We start from the raw sequence: 23,544 nt of genomic DNA on the forward strand, positions 1-23,544 counted from the left end.
TTGAGGTAGGTCAAGTTCTTGTGGTCGGTCCAGATCACGAAAGGGTGTTCTGCTCCCTCCAGCCAGTGCCTCCATTCTTCGAGGGCCAACTTCACTGCCAACAACTCTCGATCCCCCACGTCGTACCGACTCTCTGTCGGCGTCAACCGTCTAGAAAAGAAGGCACAGGGATGGAGTCTATGATCGACGGGAGATACCTGGGACAAAACGGCTCCAACCCCAGTGTCAGAAGCGTCCACTTCAACAGTGAACTGCTGGCTTGGATCCGGCCTGGTGAGAACAGGAGCCTCCGTGAACTTCTTCTTGAGGGTCCTAAAAGCCACTTCTGCTTCTGGGGACCAGGAGAAGGTTTTAGCGGTAGAGGTAAGACAGGTTAAAGGAGCGGCTGTCTGGCTATAGTTCCTGATAAACCGCCGATAAAAATTGGCAAACCCCAGAAAACGTTGTAACTGCTTCCTGGTAGTGGGCTTAGGCCAGTCTGCCACTGCCTGTACCTTCTCGGGGTCTGCCTTTAACCGCCCGCTCTCCAGAACAAAACCTAAAAACTTTACCACAGAGACATGGAACTCGCATTTTTCTGCTTTCACGTAGAGTCTGTTCTCTAGAAGACGTTGAAGCACAGCCCTGACATGCTTCTGGTGTTGGGCGATCGAACTGGAAAAAATCAGAATATCATCCAGATAAACAGTCACAAAGTCATTGATATAATCACCCAACACAGCGTTGACCAGTCTCTGAAAAACAGCCGGGGCGTTGGTGAGTCCAAAAGGCATAACCAAGTATTCGAAATGCCCCAGCGGTGTCTTGAAGGCTGTCTTCCATTCATCCCCCTGGCGGATCCGAACCAGGTGGTAGGCGTTTCGGAGGTCCAGACGAGTAAAAACGGTAGCATCCTGGACGGGCTCGAATGTGGAGGACAGCAGTGGAAGAGGGTACTTATCCTTCACGGTGATCTGGTTAAGACTTCGATAATCGATACAGGGACGAAGTGATCCGTCCTTCTTAGCGACGAAGAAGAAACCAGCACCCAGGGGAGATGTTGAAGGCCTGATGGTCCCGTTGGCCAGGGCCTCAGATATGTAGCTCTCCATGCTGTCCCTTTCCGGTTTGGAGAGGCTGTAGAGGCGGCTGGAAGGCAGCGGGGCACCAGGGAGCAAATCAATACCACAATCGAAAGGGCGGTGCGGAGGCAGAGTCGCTGCTCGGTCCATGCTAAAAACCTGTTGCAGGTCGTGGTAGATTGCTGGTACTTGGGAGAGGTCAGGAGGCTCAACCGGCGTCGTGTTGGAGCCCTTCGATACCGGAGAGGCCGAGTTGAGGCACATCTGGTGACACGTCGGACTCCACGCCTCGATTCTGTTCTCCTGCCAATCAAGGTGTGGGTTGTGTTGCACCAGCCATGAGTGTCCAAGCACCAACCGGTTCTGAGGGGATGGAAACACAAAGAGTGAAATTGTCTCAATGTGATTACCTGAAGCCCGGAGCTGGAGCGGCGCAGTCCTGTGTGAGATGGTGGATAACGACCTCCCGTCTAATGAAGAAACAGTCATAGGTTCCTGAAGAGGAACTGTAGGGATATCCCAGTCTCTGATAAATTGAGGGTCGATAAGGGACTGCTCACAGCCGGAGTCCACCAGAGCAGTGACCTGGTGGTGTTGTCCCTTCCACATCACGGAGCAGGCGAGGGTGAATCGGGAGGTTGAATGTCCAAAACTGCTACCCACCAGTACTCCCGGACCTACTGGTGGGCTCTTCCTTTTAACAAAGCCGGGCAGGTCTGGACGAAATGCCCAGGCAGTCCACAGTACAAACAGAGACCCTTACTCAGCCGGTGGTGTCGTTCCTCCTGGGTAAGGTGGGCCCTTCCCAGTTGCATGGGCTCCTCCGCCGGTTCTGCCTGGAACGGTGGTCTTGAGCTGGGTTGACGGCGTGTTGAAGAGGAAGACGGAGTCAATGGAGGAGTTCCGTGGAACTCTCTATGTCTTTTGTCGATCGAGATAGAGAGTGTAATGAGACCCTCCAGGGTGGGGGGCTCAGGACAAAGAGCTAGCTGGTTCTTGACCTTGTCATTGAGGGCCTCAATAAAAGCTGCTTTTAAGGCCTCGTTGTTCCAAGTGGTCATTGCAGCCAAAGTCCTAAATTCCAGTGCCATGTCAGCTACCGTTCTCCGACCCTGGGAGAGGCGTAACAACTTCTTGCGTATGTCCGTGACTGTTTCAGAGCTGCAAAAGGTCAATTTAAACTCTTCCAAAAACTCCTCATAGGAACCAGATAAAAACTCAGGGTTGCGACTCTTTGCCTCTGCCCATCTAAGAGCCTTGCCTCTTAACAGTCCCACAATAAAAGAGTTCTTTGCAGAATCGGAAGAAAAAGCGCTTGGACAACGCTCGAAAGCCAGGCGACATTGTAATAAAAATCCATATCCGTCCTCGAATTCACCGGAAAACGTTGGGCAAGATGGCGGCGAAGCTAGACGGAAGTGGGTGAGTTCCGGATGTCCGGGTACTTCCGGTCCGGGCTGAATCAGAGCCGGTGGCGCTAGTTCCGGGACCGCTAACGGAGCCTGGGCAGGAGCTGGAGGGGCTGCTGGAGCCGGTAAGCGATCGTGGAGTTGTTGAACCAGAGCCTCCAACTGCTGGTACCGTTGATTAGCGACTGCCAGCTGATCGAGCAGGACAGGAAGTGTTTGTTCCTGCTGTGCCATCCGGTTTGCCAGGTCTGCTATGGCTGATTCCGCTGGGTTATCTTGCTGGCCGGATGATTCTGTCATGGCTTGTGGAAGGCGTTTAACCCAAGACATGCAGAATCAGCTCAGGAGTCAGGAGGTAAGAAATTAAAGTCTTTATTTTTACAAACGGGAACTTAGGTAGCACTGAAATCCAGTGAATGATGCCAAGGGCGATTGTTCAGAGTTCTTAGCTCAGCGAGCTGCGGGGCAAGCGGGCCAAGGAGACGAGTGTAGTAATCCAGCAGGATGGGAGGTGAGGAAGCAGAGAGGAAAACTGCAGGAGCGGTGGAGGAGGATGAGACGTGAATGAGAATCCGTGGTTCTTAGCTGAATCTGGTGAAGGTTGGGGTGATAATCCTAGGAGGAGGGCAAACCAACGAAGCTTCAGGAGCAATTTCAAAGCCGTAATCAAATAAACAGTCCAAGGTCAAAAATCCAAGTAATCCAAACATGCGAGGTCAAACAAGTACGAGTGGCAGGCGTTACCAATACTGGAGCAATCATCCGGCTTCGAGTAGTGTCCCCATCCTCCTCTTAAACCCGAGCTCCAAATGATTTAACGCGGCACAGCTGGTACCTCTCTGCTCCTCACCTGTGGAACACAGAACCCCAAAGATTGTTAATTAAGCAGGAGGACTCACCTAGACCCGAGAACGATGACACTGACCTTCAGTTCTTGCTGGGTAGGTTCGCGGCCGAGTGTGAAGCGGCTGGGATGAGGATCAGCACCTCCAAATCTGAGACCATGGTTCTCGACCTGAAAAGGGTGGCTTGCTAACTCCGGGTCGGGAGAGAGGTCCTACCTCAAGTGGAGGAGTTTAAGTATCTCGGGGTCTTGTTCACGGCTGAGGGTAGGAGGGATCGGGAGATCGACAGGCGGATTGGTTCAGCATCTGCATTCATGAGGATGCTGAGCCGATCTGTCGTGGTGCAGAGGGAGCTGAGCCAGAAAGCCAGGCTCTCGATTTACCGGTCAATCTACGTCCCAATCCTCACCTATGGTCATGAGCTTTGGGTGACCAAAAGAACGAGATCACGGATACAAGCGGCCGAAATGAGTTTCCTCCGTAGGGTGGCCGGGCTCAGCCTTAGAGATAGGGTGAAGAGCTCGGACATTTGGGAGGGACTCGGAATAGAACCGCTGTTCATCTGGATCGAAAGGTGAGGTGGTTTGGGCATCTGGTCAGGATGCCTCCTGGACGCCTCCCTGGGGAGGTGTTTCGGGCATGTCCTGCCGGCAGGAGGCCCCCGGGTCGACCCAGGACACGTTGGAGAGGTTACATCTCCAATCTGGTCCAGGAACGCCTTGGGGTCCTGCCGGAGGAGCTGGTGGAGAAGGCTGGGGAGAGGACGGTTTGGAGCTCCCTAGTTGGGATGCTGCCCCCGCGACCTGGACCCGGATAAGCGGAGGAAGACGACGACGACGGTAGGGAAAAATGACAAAGAACCATTCATCTCTGTTCACAGTTAACCAATTACAGCACTTCTAAGGCAGGACCTGCTCAAGTTACAGAGTTGTCTGCTGAAAGCCAAAAGCTGACAATTTATGACTGACAGCCAGCACATATGATTACTTAAAGAGGAGCATTTTAAACAGTAATACGTCAAAACACCTAACACAGGTTTGGGAATGTTACTTTAAAAAAACTAATTAGTTATAGTTACTGATTACTTTGTCAAATAAGTAACTCAGTTACTTACAGATTTACAAGATAATAAAAGTAACTAATTACCAAGAAAAATAACTACTTCGTTGCTTTTTTTCATTAAAGAATGCAAGAAAAACGGGTTCTCCTCTTAATTAAACTTACTTAATTTACAATAAATTACTGCAATACTGAAATATAAATGACTAATTACTGAAATAATAAAATGTCCAAATGTTTTTTCTTTTATAAAATTGAATAATTGAAATAAATGGGCACTTAATGGGAGGAACTACAGTCAGGAACATTACACGAATCTAGACTATTAAAATTTCACTGTGTGATATTTAACAAGACCCCAGTCAGCTAAAATTTATAATAGCAAATAGAAACACTTGTAAAGCTTCCAGAGCCTTTAAATGGTCTCTCAGTTTAGTTAATGTTGCACAGTATTCTAATTTTTCCAGCTTCACTTAATTGTGTTTTAAGTAGCATTTCTGTTAATGGTAATCTAATAACGGTTAAATACATAAATAAAAAGCCTTTAAAATGACACTAGAAGAGGCACAAATCTGATGCAGGACTTAAATTTACTATCTTGGGTCAGACCAAAACACAGAAGAGCTGAAGCTGGGTGGTAAAGACACACATGTAGTTCTGATAACACCTGAGCTCCATGACGTCTGAGACTGATGCATCAGTGTTACAGCGGGACTAAAGACATGATCAGAAACAGGTTACAGCTGGATGATCTAGGAAGGTAGAAGATTAGGTGAGCGGACCTTTGGGACATCATGCCAAGAAGTGGCCGTGATGTGCTTGGATGAAAACATCCCCCTCTAGCATGTGATATTCTGTATAAATTTAGAATATCAACCTGCTTGGTCTTTGAATGTTTAATCAGAAGATTCTAGGATTCTTTGCTTTTTCAGTGATCAAACAAAATTTGTATCAATTCAGACTGTCAGGTTTATAAAAGGTAAGACATTTACTTTCTAAACAAATAAAAACATGACAAGTTAAATAAGACTACTGTGATGGACGAATCTAAGTGGATGGGATGTGATGTATGGTGATTGAATGCTGTGTGTTTATCAGAACCTTGTATCTAGAAGAACTGAGTTCTGGGTGTGAAAAAGAATTTGGTTTGCATTAAAACTATGAAGTTGGTTCTTATCAAAATGGCATCGGACGCAATCATGCTGTGTCTACCTCACCCTTTCTTTGGAGACCCTCTTCGCGGATCCGGAGGTCAGGAAGGTCGGAGGACCTCTAGGCACCGAAGTTCAGTAGATTAACCGCAGCACTGACGCTCTAGTCCAGAGATGTCACCAGGCACACAGGTTGGAACTAGTTTGTGTCTAGAACAGCTGTTTCTGAATAGCTGAAGGAACCGTTTTGCTGTGTGAGCTGTAGGCAGCTTTTAGCTTGTTGAAAGCTTGTCAAGAGATGTGTTGGTTATAGAGTTTCCTCCAGTGGCCAGTCCAGAGTTCTGCTCGAACTAACAGAATGCTGAATCTCACCGAATGCTGAATCACTCCACAAGTGACCCTGGATTAATATTATCAATTATGATTTACTTGGCCAATCGGGACGTACCATGTTAAGAGGTGTTAACAAACAATCCTCAGAACATCACGCCTTCTCAGATGCAGGATGCTCTGATTTGTGGGTAAGAAAATATCTATGTGCAGTGACATTACTTTAATTTATATCTTATGAACATTGTATATGAGTGTAGATAATGATTCACTTGTTAAATCAAACGTTACTGATCATAACACCAAAATGTTTCATTGTAATAATAAAATTAATTTCTACCACAGTAGTTTAAGCACAGGTTAATCAAAACATTTAATTAGTATTCGTATAACATTTGTTCATTCAACTATATTGTTATTTAATGATTATTTAACTTATGACTTGTAAAAGTTCCTTTTTCATGAGCTTGAGCAATCCTGCAGTCTTATTAAAAGAAGGCTTTGTTTGGGAACAGGCTGACATCTTGTTCCCCCTGAAATGTCGACAAGATTTGCAGAATCTTGTGGCTTGTTGGAAGATAGAATGTAAAATCCATCTAAGAGGATGGAATTAGGTCTGTAGATGACCGGTGGCATCTAGGTCAATATGTAGGTGAAAACTGACCATTTCTGGACGTTACACCTTTAAGTACCTGGGTGTTCACCTCACCAGTAAACTGAACTGGTCCAACAACACAGATGCTCTGTAGAAGGGCCAAAGCTACCTCCACCTCTTGAGGAGGCTGAGGTCCTTTGGAGTCAATTTCCATTTGCTAAAATCATTTTATCTCTATGTGGTTGGCTCTGTTATCCACTCTGTTGTGCTCTGTTGGGGTGCAGGCAGCTCTGACCAAGACAGGAAGAAACTGAACAAGCTAGTTAACAAAGCTAGCTCAGTTCTGAGCTGTATTCAGTTGGGGAGACATGTGAAAGGAGGATGCTGGGGAAGATTACCTCCATCTTAAAAAAAAAAAACCTCCCCACTGCATTCCACTGTGGAGACCACGGACAGCTCCTTCAGAGGCAGACTGAGACATCTCAGATGTAAAACAGAACGCTGCCATAGGTCATTCATCCCCTCTGCAGTAAGAGTTTATAACTCCTCCGTTTAAGCTGTACTGGCATTATCCTGGTACACAATAACACCAATGCAATACTCAGTATGTGATTAATACCTGTGCAATACCAGATTTCCATAGTATGCCTGTGTCTCTTACAGTAAGCTGCATAATTCTGGAACCCAAGTTTCCTTTTAATTTGAGGGTATTTTAGTGGTTGAAGGTTACAATAATAGCTTACTGCCTATTTGTATAAACATGTACCTTTGTTATAATTTCTCTGCTGCAATGAATTTCCCCACTATGGGGTCTATAAAGTCTATTATATTCAAGCTGTGTTTGATTATACTCACTGGACTTGATTAGGAATGCCCTTACAGCTCACGATGCATGCCAGAGCAAATGAGAATCATGAGGTCAAAGGAACTGCCTGAAGAGCTCAGAGACAGAATTGTGGCAAGGCACACATCTGGTCAAGGTTAAAAACATGTTTGCCGCACTTAAGGTTCCTAAGAGCACAGTGACCTCCATAATCTTTAAATAGAAGATGTTTGGGATGACCAGAACCCTTCGTAGAGCAGGTCATCCAGCCAAACTGAGCTACCGGGGGAGGGGAACTAAAGAAGAACCTAAAGATCACTGTGGCTGAGCTCCAGAGATGCAGTCAGGAGATGGAAGAAAGTTGTAGAAAGGCAACCATCACTGCAGCCCTCCACCAGTAAGGGCTTAACCCTTTAGGCGCCATAGTTTTTTATATCACTATTTAAAGAGCTTGTAGCTTAAATCTGGTTAGAGATAGAGGAATATGGTAAATTAGAAAAATCTTCAGTATGAGCCAAATTTTGTGATAGGCACAAATTCACTCACATAATGTGCATATTATGACGTCATCAGGTAGCAGCCATATTGGATTGCATCACATTTGCAGATTTTTTAAAATGTTTTTGTCTTATTTTCTTAGTGTTGTTATTGTTTATGATACATATATACATATTCCTATGTAGACATATATAACTATGTATGTATGTATATATATATATATATATATATATATATATAATATTTATTACTTTAATGGTATTTTGTTATGTGTACTGCATATCAATCAAGAACACTGTTTTTGGTGCTTCAGTGTCATGAACACATTTCACTCATCCCTTCTTTGGTTTATTTTGTTTATAATTGATAGATGGATAGATAGATAGATAGATAGATAGATAGATAGATGATAGATAGATAGATAGATAGATAGATAGATAGATAGATAGATAGATAGATAGATAGATAGATAGATAGATAGATGGATAGATAGATGGAGGCTGACCAGCGGAGTTTTCACCGGCCCGATCACCGCCACCACAGCCCCCCTCCCCCCTGGTACCGTGGATCAAAGAATCAGACCCGGTACGAGACCCCCACCCCACCCCCCCACCCCCGCCACGTCTCTTTGCCTGACACGGAACATCGGACAAGATAAGGGCTGGATGGGCTGCATGATGGCTCATTTCTGCTGCTGTGGCTTCTTAAATCCAACATTGCTGCTTGTCGCAATTCTGCGACTTTGGCGCTTAAAGGGTTAATGGCAGAGTGGCCCGTCAGAAGTCTCTCCTCAGTGCAAGACACATGAAAGCCCTCATGGAGTTTGCTAAAAGACACCTGAAGGACCCTGAAATGGTGAAAAATAAGATTTTCTGGTCTGATGAGACCAAGATAGAACTTTTTGGCCTGAATACTAAGCAGTATGTGTGGAGAAAACCAGGCATTGCTCATCAATTGTCCAGTACACGCCCTACAGTGAGGCATGGCAGCGGCAGCATCAGGTTGTGGGGGTGTTTTTCAGCTGCAGGGACAGAACGACTGGTTGCAATCAAGGGTCTGATAAATGTGGTCAAGTACAGGTATATCCTGGACAAGAACGTTCTCCAGAGTAGCCTGGCCTGCCAGACTCGTCCTTTGTTTAATTCTACATAGAGAACTAGTCTGGTTAACCACAGGGAGAGACGCTCATGAGGGGCGGGACCAGCCAGCTCAAAAAGAACCAATCAGAAAAAGGGCGAAAATGCCAACTGTACCTGTCGCAAGCCAAGCCACCGTGCTAACTCTAGGTGTTAAATCTCAAGGCCTTGGCTCACGTTACAATACGGTGGGCTTGACCTCAGACACCTCCTGATGAACACCCTTACTCTGTGGAGAGATATTTTACCTTGTGCAACCTAGACTTTTATTACTGGTAAAATCACCTTTAGTTTATTCCACACGCACAAAGGAAAAAAAAGGTAATCCAACACAGGGAAGAGCAGCTTGGGCTAAACAAGAAAAGTTTTTATCAAAAAAACGAGATTCTAGCAGATCCGAGGAGAACAAGCTCTCTGTGTACACACACAGACACTTTTTAGACCCAGCAGCAACCACCACCCCGATCAGAACCAACAAACACTTTTCTTTTATTCCACCCCTCCCACCTTCATGCATCATAATTTTTTCTCATTCTTCGGGGCCGTTTTTTTTTTGTTTTTTAATACTGTCTCGAATTAAAGATGAGCTTCTTAACAGGAAGAGTCATATTTTATTTTTGCAGCACAAAACTCCCCCTCCACCCTTGCAGGTCCATTCTCTTTAAGTGTGATCTTTGTAGTTTAAAGCTTCTTCGCCCAGGCAGCCCAGGGCCTCCTCTCCTTTCCTTCCTGTCCTCTTCACACATGCAGTTCCCTCCAATTGACCTTTTTTTAGATTCCATGCTCTGGTTTCTGAGAAGTCAGGCGTGCACACTTTTAGAGTCTTGGTTCCGACAAAGTCATCTTGCTGTCTTCCACAGAACTGGGTGCAGGAGAGGGGGGACAGTTGGGCTGGAGGTCAGAGGTTTCCACACACAGAGGAGCTCGGCTCAGGCTCGAACCATGTTATCAGTGAGTCTGCCCCGAGTCTCCTCTCACCAGTACCGCACAACGCTGTAGTTTTTTGGCTGTGGTCAAAAATGACGTATGGCAATGGAGCAAATATCTTTTTAGAGCTTCTTCTTGTTGTGGTCTTAAAGACATGTTCAAGTAATTTAGAACGAAGGAAAAAGCTGCAGTGAACTCCGCTTCAGAGTTTATTTCTAATGTTTCTGTTGTCCACGTTTGTTCAGCAGCTCCTTGTCCAATGACATGTTGATAAATATATACATTATTATTATACAGTTCATATTTTGTTCTGTAAGTGGTACTACTAATAAAATAAAATTGAGTGAATAAAACTGTAAAAGTTCTCTAAGCTTGAAAATATCCTTGGCATGTATTTATTTTTTAGACTCTGTGTATCTTTCTATCTATCTGGCTTTATAGTCTGTGCAAACTGGTGCTAGATCACTAAAAATAATTAAGTTAACTAATTAAAAATTAAAAATCAAAATTATTTTCCAAGTTTTATTAATGCAAAAAAAATGTACATACGAATTAAAACACTCTTATAACTGAGGATTATATACACACAAAATAAAAACCTCACACAAACAACTCTTGAGTGCAATTACTCCAACACGTCAAAGACGCAGGACAGGAGTTTGCATCTGTTGCCACCTGTAAATGTTCAGGGACCCTCTTCAACACGTCTACAAGAGCCTGCCCAAATCACTCATACACATCTCTCTCTTTCTCGAGTCTCATGAAGCTCTCTCCTGCCCTCCTCAGTACGGGCCATATGCTCAATAAAGTTCTCTTCCAGCTGCTGCCGCCTCTTAGATGTCCGCGGTGTGCTGGTGCAGTTGAGCCTGTTATCTGCTGCTGGGGGCTCTGTAGAATAGGAATCTGGCTCTGTGGAGACTGAGCGAGAAGAGCATGAAGCCACAGATTAACAGGATGCAGAAGAGGAAGCTTTTTCATTTTTGAGATTGGGTTGTAGTTGGCTAAAACTGATAAATCCAGTTGTCCTACAGTTGTTGTCAAAGGTATTTTCTGCACCACTGAACAGCAACATGTCTATATAAAACAATACTTGTTTGGCTCTAACAGCACATCCAATACAAGGACACTTCCTGATCAAGAAGGCAAAAGTTTTTCTCATTTGGGGAGATAGTCTGCATGGTCCGTGCCTGAGACCTCACAGTTAAACAGAGGCCCCTAGACAGAATGCACCTGAGCCTGAGCTCAAGTTAAGAGCAGGAACCTTTTTGCTGTGGTCTGACCAAGTCGAGCAGTGCAGCTCTACCTCATTTAACTGTAATATATTTCATAATGTTCTTTTTCCTTTCATGCTCAGATCTACTTCAGTTTTCGTTATTACAGTCACCGAGGCCCTGCAGAATTGTAATCCTAGATCGAAGAACTCTTGGGTGTAATTAAATAAGGTGTTTATGTAAACCTATCGGATTTTTGTTGCAGCAACTTTTTAAATGAGGAGGTTTAGAGCAGATCATTGATTATGATTATGATTAAGAGAGTATGTTAATGTCACCTAGCCTGCTCTCTGTCAGTAAGACACTCACTTCCTCACCTTATCAGTTGGGCAGATTAGCTGTGAAAGTAATATCAAAGCAACATATGCCATCAGATATATTTTAATAGGAAATGTGGCAGCTTAAAATTTACAGCTGCTCTCTGCAGATTGAAGGCAAATATGAGTGGGTACCCAGTGATTTTAAGTAGGTCTCATTATTTATCAAATCTTCTCCTCTCTTCAGCAGCATAGAAACATTTTCATGTTTGTGCCTACAAAGCAGCAGAAAGAACAATGTCATGAAATGACTGAAGACGTGTAATTACAAACAGAAGTTCCATTACTTTACAAAGTGTGAAGTAGGGATGAGCGAGTACACCACTATCTGTATCTGTATCTGTACTCGGAATGGGCGTGGCATAACCCGGAAGTGGGCGTGGTTTAACCGGAAGTGGGTGTGGTTTACATCAATATATTATTTTAAGTCTGAAATTGATATGGAATGATCGGAAGTTGATATGTGTATTGTTTATTTGAAAACTATTTACAGAGCAGCCTCAGAATTGAGATTAAATATTTTTGATCATAATAGTAAAGGAACTATTACAGAACAAGTGTTTCAATAAAATCAGAACATTAATATTTAAGTGCATGGATTAATACATCTGAACTCATGCAGTAGGAACTAGGAAATATGAAATGCTAGAACCAGACACAACTTTATGTACATTTTTTTATTTTAATTTGATTAAACAGATTTTTTTCTTAACGTTCTTGGCATTTTCCCACACAAAGTTAAACAAAACAATGTTGATTAAGGTGTGTGTGTGTGAGAGAGAGAGAGAGATAGAGAGGGTGAGAGGGAGAGAGAGGGAGTTAAAAAAATAAAAACCGACCGGAGCGGAGGTAGTGAGTGACTGACGCAGCACGTCAGCTCTGTCTTGTCAAATGTAAGTTACGAAAAAAGTAACTTTAAATATTCAACCGAAAATGAGGCGAGCTGAAGAAAACCTAGGGAAAACTGAAGAAACGTGAGCAACAGTGAAGCAATCACAGCGAGATCTGTTACTATGTGTGTGTGCGCGAGGATGAGCCGGACAGACTGTGCTCCTGGCCGGCTAGAGAGTTTTGTGTGTAGGGAGGGGCGAGCGCTCTATTTGACTGGCCAATCACAGAGCGTGAAGACCGTCAGTTGCCCAATGAGGATTTTCCTTCAGCACGATTACAGATATTTACGAGGTTTACTCGTTTCATGCTCGTATTCCTCAAAAATGCTTTATCCGTACCGGATACTAGTCTGAAACGAGTATCCGGCTCATCCCTAGTGTGAAGGACCAACTAGGCCCCAGACCACAAATGTTGTTTCTTCTACAAAATAGTCCTTATGTAACCAGAAATTACCTAATGTATGGGCTATTTAAATAGGTAACAACACACTAAGTCAAAAATAAAACAGAAGAAACGTATGCATAGAGCTGATAAACAAAAGTTGATAATAGCATTATTGAAAAAGCTTTTTTAGAAAATGGTATATGTTGGAAATGCCATGTGAGAACAGATAACGGCGCTGAGTGTCTGCAAAGCTCTGCGGACGGAGAATTAGAAACGACGCTTTAGTCGAGGCGAGGAGACCGAGTTGCTGCAAACCAGGGCAGAGGTTCACCTGCTTCTTTACGCCAGCTCATTCCAGCTGGGCTTAGCCAACAGGCAAGCTAAAATTTTGATGTTATCAGTGATTGCTCATCCTCTTTGGACACACACTGGTGTGTGAAATTCGCTCTCCGCATTTGACCATCCCCCGGGGGAGTGGTGAGCTGTTGACAAAGCTGCACTTGGAGACCATTTGGTAGTTTGACCCCCATTCCAACCCCTTAATGCTGAGCGTCAAGCAAGGAGACATTGGGTCCCATTTTTTAAGTTTTTGGTATGACCCGATCGAGGATTCAACCAAGTCTCAAGGCAGACAGTCATACCGCTAGGCCACTGATCTGGTTTCTCCATCTGTCCATTTTCTTCCACTGTAATGATAATAGAGGGTAAATTGCTTTAAGTAAATTGCTTGAAAGCAATTTATATTATTACCACTACTTGTGACCAATAGCTGTGATACTCTATATAAATAGAACATCTCCGGCTTGGTCTTACGCCGGGGACACACCAGCCGCGGAAGCGCGGCGAAGCGCCACGAAAATGTGACCGCCTTCATTCGGCGCCCTTGTTAAGCTATTCTATAGACCACATGGGCCGCCGAAGCGCCGCGAATCCCCTCGCGCCGGCGCGTGCCGGCGCTCCAGCCCGCGCCGTGCAGCGATCATTTCGGCATTGGCTCTATTTTTTTCACGAGCCGCGAGTGAATCGCGTCAATTCTGGTAGGAAGTCAAACCTAGACATAAGAGGCAGGCCGGTAAAGTTAACAAAATAAAGCATTTCAAAATAAAATTCCGCAATAGTCAAATGTGTTCGTAGTCAGACACTGCAGAAAAACCACACAAACACACACACACATTGAACTTGTGTGCGTGTGTGACCACGTGAAGGGGTGTGTGGTTTTGGGTGTCTTTTCACCGGAGCAAACAGGACAGAGAGGCAGAAAGTCTGAGGCAAGCAGTTAAGATGGATGACTTTAAATTAATTATGGAAGTTGAGAAACACAAGGAGCTGTACGACCCCCGAAAAACATGTTTATTTACGTACCCATTTCGGAAGAAACTGCTAGGATACAGCTGCAGAATTGGAGTGGGTTCCAAGAGATTCAACTGGCAGAAACAACTCATACCATAGGTTCACACACACACACACACACACACACACACACACACACACACTCAAACGTAGAGGAAAAGAGCTGAGAAAAGGCAGAGAGGAAATGGAGGACACCAAGTGTTTAAAAGAAAAACTACAGCTGAGCCGAGGTGTGCCTCAACTGGGGTGCGTCTGATCTGAACTGAGGAGCGGCGAGCAGCGGCCGAATTTCGTGAGCGATTCGCTTCTCGGCGCTTCGCGGCGCTTCCGCGGACGGTGTGTCCCCGGCGTAAGGATGGTGTCTGGAACCTATGTGTGAATATAATGTATTCAGAATCGCCGTTCTCAGAGCTGAGATCTGGATATAAAAGAACTTGGTTTGCATTAAGCTATAAGTTATTATCAAAACCACACGCAGACGCCATCTCGCTGTGCTCTACCTCGCCCGTTTGGAGACCCCGTTTGGATCTGAGATGTCCAGGAGCCGACAACCCCACTACACCTGGTTCGTAGAGAAACCTCAATGCGACCAAATCAGTCCTCAGATGTCTCTGGGTCACAACGATAGATGAAACCGAGTGTCTTAAAAATAACTCTGAAGGAGTTTTGAGTCAGCTTTGTTCTGCAGGAAACTATCTTGTTGTTTCAGCTTCGTAGGTGTGAAAAAGGTTTACGGTTTTGACGACGTGTCAAAATCTTTCTGGTTTAAGAGATGCTAAATATTGCCGGTCTAAAGCTTGTTCTCGAACTGGAGAGGAACCAGAGTGGACTGGTTTTACATATTGATGTTATAATTGAATAGCCAACCACAGGTTGACAAGTTGAGGATATTACTAAGCATCTCAGAGACACACCCTCTTCGATGGAGACTCCGAATCTAGGCAAAAGGTTAACTTATGTGTCATGCATTTTTAACTAACCTTACTTTGTCCTGGTGTGAGCGACCTCATCCAGTAAACATACTAAAACAATCACTGAGAACAGATTAATGAACATTTCATTATAAATGGCAATATTTAATGATTATCTTTAATTATAAAATCTTCTTTTCTTCTTCATCTGGGAATAAAGGAGTTTATTTAAGAGAGTTCCTCGTGGTGGACTTTGGAGGAGAAAATGTTTATTGTTTATCATTTATTATCTCTGCAGTCCAGCTGGTGTGAGGAAGTAGCTCTGATTAAAGGAACTACATGCAGACTTCAAGTCTTCTGTTAGGGGAAAAGATTGTAGGAAGTGTCATAGCCAGGGTAAGTTGACCTGGCTGTGCATTTGACCTGTGGGATCTCAAAATCAGGCCATTTTGTGACGTTACACCACTTATCTAAAGTCAGGTCACGGGGTCAACAGCCTAAGTCAAGAGGCCCAGACTTCCCTCTCCTCAACCACTTGGGCCAACTCTTCCTGGAGAATCCCAAGGCGTTCCCAGGTGAGAGACATAGTCCCTCCAATGTGTCCTGGGTCTCCCTTTAAGTCTCCTCCCAGTTGGATGTGCCCGGAAAACCTCACCAGGGAAGCATTTAGGAGGCATCCTAATCAGATGCCCAAGCCACTTCAAATGGCTCCTCTCAATGTGGAGGATCAGCGGATCTACTCTGAGCCCCTCCCGGATGACCAAGCTTCTCACCCTATCTCTAAGGGCGTGTTTGCGTGAGGTTTAATGGACATGACCAATAAATCTGGCCATTGTGGGGTATGACAATCAATAAGCCATGAGGTAGATATGCAAATGCCTTCTGGCTCAGCCCATCCAATGTCAGGAATCTTGGTGTGACCTTTGACCCAGCTCTCACCCTGAATTCTCTTGTCAGTTTTCTTGTTCGCTCTTCCTTCTTCCATCTCAGGAACATTGCTAAGATGAGTCCCATTCTGTCCCGCTCTGAACTTGAGACTGTTCTCCACACCTTCATCTCCTCACGCTTAGACTACTGCAACTGTATAGCTATATTTTCATTTCTAGCCCTTCTCAAATTGATGTTCTAGTTCATAGTTTAACTTCTTCTTTACGTATGGCATTAGTTTATGTTGCCCTATTAAAAAAGATGGTAACTAAGCACAGGAAGTTGGCTCCCTGGTTTAATTCTGAACTGTGTACTTTACAACAGATCGCTAGAAAACTGGAGAGAACATGGCGCTCTACACACCAGGAAATGCCCTACTTATCCTGGAAAACCAGTCTTGTGCTTTATAAATATAAGCTTTGACAAGCTAGAACCACATATTTTTTGTCGCCAACTGAGGATAATAAGAATAATCTTACTTTTCTTTTCAGTACAGTTGCCAAACTTACACAAAATCTGCTCTGAACCATCTATTCACTTAGCCCTCAGCAGCAACAACTTTTTCACAAGTAAAATTAATTCTATTAGGAAAAAAAATCATTAGCATCCTCCCTAATGTGATTTCTTCTTCCTCAGTAAGTGAGGCAGCATCAGAGGTAACTGTAGAACCTCATCTGCGTTTAACTGTTTTGATTCAGTTGAGCTTTCAGTAATCAAATATTTTAGCTTTATTGTTATTTAACTTGTATTTTAGATCCAATCCCACCCAAATTATTTAAAGATGAATTTCTTTTGGTTACTGCCCCCATTCTAGATATAATCAATCTATCCTTGGTAAATTGATATGTACCACAGGATTTTAAGGTTGCTGTAATCAAACATTTAAACTTCAAACTTCTCTGGATCCAAATGACCCAATGAATTTCAGTCAGATTTTTGAGAGCATCAGTGCTAGGGATGGGTAGCCAAAGGGTTCAAATGAAGGCAGCTGGACTTCTTTGGTTTCTTGAAGATGTTTCGCTTCTCATCTGAGGAACTTTTTCAATTCTCACTGGAATATGGGAGAGTCAAGCTTATAAACTGTAACAGTCTGTTGTTATTTAACGAGCCAAAACTACTCTGGGTACCCCTCCTCTCCATCCCCTGATGAGTCGTTAGCCTCTATTGTGAGGGAGTCATTGTGTTGATTAGATGCAGGAAGGTGTGACCTAGACTAAAGCTGCTTAGGAATAAGATTCAAAACTGTATTAAAGGTACTGGAAAGGTGAAATCTAAGGCCCCAACCCCGATTTCAAGTGAGTTTTTCACATTTGACATAGAACGCTTCTTTAACTCCTCCCTCAACCCCCCGCGATGCGTCTGTGTGGCACCCTTAACATTTAACATTTAATAGTGAATTAGTTCCCTCATCCAATCTTTATATGTGTGTGTGTATGTGTGTGTGTGTGTGTGTGTGTGTGTGTGTGTGTGTGTGTGTGTGTGTGTGTGTGTGTGTGTGTGTGTGTGTGTGTGTGTGTGTGTGTGTGTGTGTGTGTGTAAATATACTAGAGAAACCTGTTTATTATTCTTTCAAACCTCACATGTTTTTAGACACAAAATTTGGCCAATACTTATTTGCGCCAATAGGTGGCAGCAGTAGTCTATCCTTAGGCTTACTAGCTGGTGCTTCCAAAGATCTTGTAGCAGAAGAAATAGGCTACCGGTGAGAAGCTCAGCCAGGAGATGCACAACAGTGAACTGCTGCTCACTTAAAGCTTTGTTCTGTGTTACAAGTGAAGTTAAACACAGACCGTTTAATATGTTCAAGAGGGTTTAATGGTGCCGTGTTCCAGTGTGTATAGACGGAACTAAGTGGCCATATCGTCGGAGTTTGTTAGCGAAGCTCTGTTAGCATCTGAAGCTAAGTGACTGCCGCTCGGCGTAGTAGTATGGTGACGTCACTTCCGTATGTTACAGCGCGGTTCTATGATTGATGTTGGGTGTGTCCGAATCCACAGGAAGGATGCTTGTAAGAGTGCATTTTGAGGTTGATGACGTCACAGCGCAGCGCCAAGTACTGTCCTTTTTTTTAAGTGACTTTATTAGAATAATACATGACAATAGGTACAGAAAACACTTGTGCAACCTGCACAGGGAACATTACAAACAGGCCAGAGGGTCTTAAAGCATATTGTGATGTGTAAAAAGAGGACAAGAATAAAATTAAGCTCATTATAACATGCTCAGATCCTTCAGAAGTTGAAATGTTCAAATAGACGTTGTGTTCTTCACATGTTGAATTGTTTTGTAATACAGTTTCCAGTCCACAAGAAATATTTTAAAGCAAGGATGTGAATTAGACCATTTGCATCGTCGGCGTAGTCTTCCTCCACTTATCCAGGTCTGGGTCACGGGGGCAGCATCCCAACTAGGGAGCATCACTTGAGGTAGGACCTCTCTCCCGACCCGGAGTTGGCAAGCCACCCTTTCCCGGTCGAGAACCATGGTCTCAGATTTGGAGGTGCTGATCCTCATCCCAGCCACTTCACACTCCGCAAACCTACCCAGCAAGAGCTGAAGGTCAGAGCTGGATGAAGCTAGGCGGACCACATCATCTGCAAAAAGCAGAGACGAGATTCTCCTGACACCAAACTCGACACACTCTACACCACGGCTGCACCTAGAAATTCTGTCCATAAAGGTAATGAACAGAACCGGCGCCAATGGGCAGCCCTGGCGGAGTCCAACCCTCACCGGGAGCAGGTCCAACTTATTACCGGCTATCTGGACCAAACTCACGCTCTTCTGGTAAAGGGACTGAATGGCCCTTAACAAAAGGCCACCCACCCCTTACTCCTGGAGCGTCTCCCACAGGGTGCCCCTGGGGACACGGTCATAAGCCTTCTCCAAATGCATAATACATATGTGGATTGGTTGGGCAAACTCCCATGCCCCCTCCATCACCCTTGCAAGGGTATAGAGAGCTGGTCCACAGTTCCACGGCCAGGACGAAAACCACATTGCTCCTCCTCAATCTGAGCTTCAACTATTGATCGGACCTTCCTCTCCAGTACCTTGGAGTAGACCTTTCCAGGGAGGCTGAGGAGTGTGATCCCCTATAGTTGGAACACACCCTCCGGTCACCCTTCTTAAAGATGGGGGCCACCACCCTGGTCTGCCACTCCACAGGAACTGCCCCCGATGACCACGCAATGTTGCAGAGACGTGTCAACCACGGCAGCCCTACCACATCCATAGCCTTGAGATACCCAGGATGAATCTCATCCACTCCCGGGGCTCCACCACTGTGTATGTGTTTGACTACCTCAGCAAATTCTGCCCCAGAGATTGGACAGTCCATCCCCAGGTCTCCCGGCTCTGGCTCCTCCTTGGAATGCGCAAAGGTGGGATTGAGGAGCTCCTCAAAGTAATCCTTCCACCGCCAAAGTATAGCCCCAGTTGACGTGAGCAGCTCCCCATCCCCACTGTAAACTGTGTGAGCGAGTTGCTGCCTCCCTCTCCTGAGGCGCCAGACAGTTTGCCAGAACCTCTTTGGAGCCAATCGATAGTCTTTATCCATGGCCTCACCCAACTCCTCCCACGCCCGAGATTTTGCCTCGGCAACTGCCACTGCTGCACCCCGCTTGGCCATCCGGTACCTGTCTGCTGCCTACGGAGACCCACAGACCAGCCACGCCCTGTAGGCCTCCTTCTTCAGCCTGATGGCTCCCCGAACCTCTGGTGTCCACCAGCGGGTACGGGGGTTGCCACCACGACTGGCACCGGCCACCTTGCGACCACAGCTAGCAACAGCCGCCTCAACAATCGCAGAGTGGAACAAGGCCCACTCGGAGTCAATGTTCTGTGTGTGTGTGTGTGTGTGTGTGTGTGTGTGTGTGTGTGTGTGTGTGTGTGTGTGTGTGTGTGTGTGTGTGTGTGTGTGTGTGTGTGTGTGTGTGTGTGTGTGTGTGTGTAGCGAATTAAGCTTTTCATTTGTTTTAAGGACAACAGAGCAAAGAAGCATTTTTATTAAGCTTATAGGTGAAGAGTGAAGCTGTTTACACACAACCACAGAATTTCTTCTGTGTTCTGCTGTGAAAAGTAGTTTTACATTCAGGGGTTTACACTGGCATGTTTTAATGAAGTAAAAATTGTTTGTGTGAAGAATATAATTTTTATCTTCTCATGTGGATAAATGTAAAAATATGTTTATTGCCTTTTTGTCACCTGTGGTCTCTGATTTTCTCTGTTTAGGACTGCAGGTGTCCAGGGTCAGGAGAGGCTTTACCTGTTGGTCATCCTGGGAGAGAGGCCTTCTACTGTCATCATGTTAATGTTATTTAGCTGTTTGATATTTGAACACATTTATTAAAACAAATACTAACTGATAACTCTGATCATTGATTTTATCACCAGTTTTATTATCACAGATGTTTTTGAACATTTTACATGAACAGAAAATGAAAAGATGGCAAGGAGACAAGATTATTTATAATAGGTTAAACTTATTTACAGATCAAAGCCAGTATGGACCAGTTTTGTATGGTTAAAGCAGGATTAACCTGAGTGACTCTTCCTGGATCATTTATTTAAACTGAGTGAGCAGGAAGTCTTTAACAGTGCAGCTGGATCTGCTGCAGGAGGATCCAGACGTGGATGGAGGGCTGGATCAGACCCGTGGCTGGACGTTTCTGGTCAGAGGAACATCATACAGGACGGTCTGCAGAGAGAGCTTTGGGACGCTTCCTCTCACTGTCCACTCCATCGTCCATCTACAGGGCCTGCTGGGCTGGCTCAGACGACGGCTGTTACGTCTCTAAGATGTACAGTGGTGTGAAAAACAGTTTGCCCCCTTCCTGATTTCTTATTCTTTTGCATGTTTGTCACACAAAATGTTTCTGATCATCAAACACGTTTAACCATTAGTCAAAGATAACACAAGTAAACACAAAATGCAGTTTTGAAATGATGGTTTTTGTTATTTAGGGAGAGAACAAAATCCAAACCTACATTGCCCTGTGTGAAAAAGTAATTGCCCCCCTTGTTAAAAAATAACCCAACTGTGGTGTTTAACACCTGAGTTCAATTTCTGTAGCCACCCCCAAGCCTGATTACTGCCACACCTGTTTCAATCAAGAAATCTCTTAAATATGAGCTGCCTGACACAGAGAAGTAAACCAAAAGCACCTCAAAAGCTAGACATCATGCCAAGATCCAAAGAAATTCAAGAACAAATGAGAACAAAAGTAATTGAGATCTATCAGTCTGGTAAAGGTTATAAAGCCATTTCTAAAGCTTTGGGACTCCAGCGAACCACAGTGAGAGCCATTATCTACAAATGGCAACAACATGGAACAGTGGTGAACCTTCCCAGGAGTGGGCGTCTGACCAAAATTACCCCAAGAGCGCAGAGACAACTCATCTGAGAGGTCACTAAAGACCCCAGGACAACTTCTAAAGAACTGCAGGCCTCACTTGCCTCAATTAAGGTCAAAGGTCACGACTCCACCATAAGAAAGAGACTGGGACTGGCAACTGTCCCGTTACATCTGGCGTAGAAGTAACACAGCATTTCAGACAAAGAGCATCATACCAACAGTAAAATATGGTGGTGGTAGTGTGATGGTCTGGGGTTGTTTTGCTGCTTCAAGAACTGGAAGGCTTGCTGTGATAAATGGAACCATGAATTCTGCTGTCTACAAAAACATCCTGAAGGAGAATGTCCGGCCGTCTGTTCGTCAACTAAAGCTGAAGCGATCTTGGGTGCTGCAGCAGGACAATGACCAAAAACACACCAGCAAATCCACCTCTGAATGGCTGAAGAACAACAAAATGAAGACTTTGGAGTGGCCTAGTCAAAGTCCTGACCTGAATCCTATTGAGATGCTATGGCATGGCCTTAAAAAGGCGGTTCATGCTAGAAAACCCTCAAATAAAGCTGAATTACAACAATTCTGCAAAGATGAGTGTCATGTTGCAGGTGTGGACGACGGCGGACCATGTGTGGCAGAGCTGACCAGGAGGTAAAAATGCAGGCTTCAGAAAAAGTAAAATGATTTTAATGGTGGATTGGGAACGACAGGAACAAAACAACAATGACTACAAGCAACAATGATCTAACAAAGACTGGCACAAGGAGGGAGGTATGAATATACAGGGAAATCGAAAACACATGGGCAGGTTAACGAGGGGCAGGTGAGAACAATAAGGGCTAATCAGGGCAGGGGAGAGACACAGTCAGGAAGGCAGGGGCAGAACGTGACAATGAGTGGGCCAAAATTCCTCCAGAGCGCTGTAAAATACTCGTAGCAAGTTATCGTAAATGCTTGATCGCAGTTATTGCTGCTAAGGGAGGCCCAACCAGTTATTAGGTTCAGGGGGCAATTACTTTTTCACACAGGGCAATGTAGGTTTGGATTTTGTTCTCTCCCTAAATAACAAAAACCATCATTTAAAAACTGCATTTTGTGTTTACTTGTGTTATCTTTGACTAATGGTTAGATGTGTTTGATCAGAAACATTTTGTGTGACAAACATGCAAAAGAATAAGAAATCAGGAAGGGGGCAAATAGTTTTTCACACCACTGTACATCTTAGAGAAATTCAATGCTTTTAAGACTCCGCGGGAACCCTGTAAACATTTCTCCTGAAAAGTAAGTCACCCCGCATATGTAAAATACGCTATATGTATCATCTAAAACTCATAATGGAAAAGAAAAACCCTTTTACTTCCAAGTTTATAAAACGTTCGCCAACATTAGTCCTCATTATTGTTAAGACAGAGAAAGAAAAATCCTAGCTTACCTCCATTTTGGCAGCCACTTCCCTACAGCATTGCATGTCACACACAGCACAGCGGTTTCCGGTTCCATTGAGAGAGGGGCAGGAGTAGTTGTCTCCGCCCACCTCTAAATGTTTGACCCCGCCCACATTTAGCCCCGCCCCGATCTCCGGGAGGCAGTCAGGGGTAGTTGGCCTCATTACCCTGAAAAAGCAGCATATTCTAACAGAACCACTAAGTGCATGCTCGCTACACAAGTGCAGAAAAATAAAGAGCAAATAAGAAAATAGAAATACTTACAAGATTCTAAATAAAAGAAATAGCTGAATTTAAACATTTACACATTTTAAGGAATAAAAAGAATGTTAAATATTGAGACATAACAAGTAACGGCGACCACTGATGTGTTTTATTTAAAATCGATTTGCTCATGTGTAATGTGGTTATTCCACATTCCCTTTTAATGCAAAAACAAGTTTGTTTCCAACTATTTACAAATTTGCTATAACTTTTTCAAAAAATATTGAGTTTGGCCCACAATGTCATCCCAGTTTATTATTTCGGCTTGGTGAGAACTTGAGTTTCACACCCCTGAAGTAAAATATTAGATTATTTTCTGTAATGCCTGGGCCCACCCAGGCCTACCCATAGCCATGCCTCTGCCCCCAACACTGATCCCTCCCCCTCTCAGAGATCCTCCTCCCTCGTTGATGGAAACTGGAAGTCTTCTTGAGGTCCTGAGGTTCACTCACATGCAGACTGAATGTGAAAGTCTTCTACCCCAATAGGTAGCCAAAGTCACTTCCAGACCTCGGGTCCCCGGAAGAACGAAAAACAAATGCAAGTCTGCGAGGCTAAAAATGCTATTTTCTAGTTCCGTATGTTTTGTGCCATGGATT

At 44.4% G+C, this 23,544-nt stretch overlaps 1 long non-coding RNA gene across 1 annotated transcript; it reads left to right on the forward strand.

Moving 5' to 3' along the window:
- Positions 1 to 2,684: 2,684 nt before the first annotated feature.
- On the forward strand, positions 2,685 to 20,255 carry LOC139070566 (uncharacterized). Its single transcript, XR_011521055.1, has 2 exons — positions 2,685 to 2,825; positions 20,119 to 20,255. It is a non-coding gene; the product is annotated as an uncharacterized lncRNA (long non-coding RNA).
- Positions 20,256 to 23,544: the final 3,289 nt, after the last annotated feature.

This window comes from Nothobranchius furzeri, chromosome 7, assembly GCF_043380555.1.
Source record: "Nothobranchius furzeri strain GRZ-AD chromosome 7, NfurGRZ-RIMD1, whole genome shotgun sequence".
Taxonomy (NCBI): Eukaryota; Metazoa; Chordata; class Actinopteri; order Cyprinodontiformes; family Nothobranchiidae; genus Nothobranchius; species Nothobranchius furzeri.